Source organism: Gorilla gorilla, chromosome X, assembly GCF_029281585.2.
Source record: "Gorilla gorilla gorilla isolate KB3781 chromosome X, NHGRI_mGorGor1-v2.1_pri, whole genome shotgun sequence".
NCBI lineage: Eukaryota > Metazoa > Chordata > Mammalia > Primates > Hominidae > Gorilla > Gorilla gorilla.
In genome coordinates this window covers 87,946,994-87,949,284 of record NC_073247.2, presented here as the reverse complement: position 1 = coordinate 87,949,284, position 2,291 = coordinate 87,946,994, and the positions used below count along the sequence as shown (strand labels likewise).

At 36.7% G+C, this 2,291-nt stretch overlaps 1 pseudogene; it reads right to left on the bottom strand.

Annotated features, from left to right (window-relative positions):
* Positions 1 to 1,329: 1,329 nt before the first annotated feature.
* On the bottom strand, positions 1,330 to 1,833 carry LOC101143870 (cobalamin trafficking protein CblD-like; annotated as a pseudogene).
* Between the last annotated feature and the right edge of the window lie 458 nt (positions 1,834 to 2,291).

The following is a 2,291-nucleotide window of genomic DNA, read 5'->3' as shown; positions in this document are numbered from 1 at the left end:
CCACTAGTAAAAGTAAATACATAGCAAAATAAAAATACTTTAACACTGCCATTGTGGTTTGCAATCCACTAACTTGAACCTGGGAGGCAGAAATTGCAGTGAGCTGAGATCACACTACTGCACTACAGCCTGGGTGACACAGTGAGATTCTGTCTAAAAAAAAAAAAAAGACAAAAAATTTTGAAGACAGTGAAGGTGAAAGGCCACATACCCATAGGCTGAAATAGAGAGATGGAAAAAGATATTCCTTGAAAATGGTAAACAAAAGACAGCTGAGTTGGCTATATTCATATCAGATAAAATAGACTTTCAGTCAAAAACTGTTGCAAGAGACAAAGGTCACTACATAATGACAAATAAGTCAATTTGTTTAGAAGATATAACAATAGCATGTATGTATGCACCAAATATAAGAACACCTAAATATATAAAGCAAATAATAAATGCGAAGGGAGAAATAGCAATACAATAACAGAAAGGGACTTCAATACCCCACTGTCAAAAATAGACAGATCATGCAGACAGAAAATCAATATGTAACATTGGGCTTGAACTATAGACCACATAGACCCAACATACATATTAAGATCATTCCATTCAATAGTTGCAGAATATACATTCTCAAATGCACTTAGAACATGCTCCAGGATAGATCATATATTAGGCCACAACACAGTTTAAGATTCATAAAATTGTTTGTTTGTTTGTTTGTTTGAGACGGAGTCTTGCTCTGTCACCCAGGCTGGAGTGCAATGCTGTGATCTCGGCTCACTACAATCTCCACCTCCCGGGTTCAAGCTATTCTCCTGCCTCAGTCTTCCAAGTAGCTGGGATTATGGGTGCCTGCCACCACACCTGGCTAATTTTTGTATGTTTAGAAGAGAAAGGGTTTCACTGTATTGGCCAGGCTGGTGTTGAACTCCTGACCTCAAGTGATCCACTTGCCTCCCAAAGTGCTGGGACTACAGTCATGAGCCACCATATCCAGCCATCAATAACAAAATGTGTGATTTTTTTTGATAAAAATAATTAAAATGAGGGTTTTTTCCAATAAAGAAGAGAAATAACAATAACAGATTATATCCTGGTTACAAGCTAATTACCACATCCTATACAATGCGGTTGTGCTCAACATGTAGTCAATGATAATATGAATAATGAACATTTGAAATTTTAAAATCCCATTATTACTTGTCAATGTTGTAAATTCATAAATGTTGAAATAAATACTTACAAATAAGTATCTTTTAGAGACTTTAGTTTGACAGTGCCTATATATTAACCCCAAGGTTACATAAAAATAGTACAGCAAATGAATTAATATTACTGCTAATTTCCCCTTAATTTCTCTATAATATGGCTGTCTGGTGTTGCATTAGTGAACATACTTCCGACAACTACATGGGTGCCCCAGAGACTATGATAAATCGCTTCACATTATCCAAGATCATCAACAGATAATCCTAAATGTTAGTAGCTTTCATCTGTTTTAAAAAGAGGGTTGTTTATACATGGTCCAAAAAATGCCAAACCAATTAATTCAGCCAACTATCCTCAGCTTGAAGTGCATAGCAAATTTCTTTAGCACTATTGATAAACTTTTCCAAGAGCGTTTCTCTTTCAATTTCTACTTCTTCATGTCAAACTATCATATCATTCTTGGTTTTGTGGTGTTATAGTCAGAATCATTAGTTTGCTATTAGCCACTTCTGGAAATAATGATTCAAAATCTCTTCACAGCAATTCTGGACATGCTTGGGTTGCACACTCTACTCTGGCACTTTCAAAGTGAAAGACTGGTTTGGACCATGTGGGAAAATGAAGGTTGGACATGTCTCATTACACCTTTCCAGCATTAACATTAACACAAACCCTTAGTCTGATTAAAAACATTTACAGTCTATTCTCTCTAAAGCCTGCTACTTGGAGGCTTCATCTACACGATAAAACCTAGGTCTCCACAACCCCTTATTATAATCAGACATTCCTTTCTACTAATAATAACTCTTTCAACCAATGGCCAATCAGAATAAGTTTAAATATACATATGGTCTACCTATGGGCCTGTAATCTGAGCTACTCGGGAGGCTGAGGCAGGAGAATCACTTGAACCTGTGAGGCGGAGGTTGCAATTAGCTGAGATCATGCCACTGCACTCAAGTCTGGGTGACAGAGCAAGACTCCATTAAAAAAAAAATCTAATCGAAGAAATAAAAACACTAGAGTATCTAAACCAGAAGGACTTGAGAACATTGGATCATGATGAACGGGAGGCAGAACTAGATTGCCAC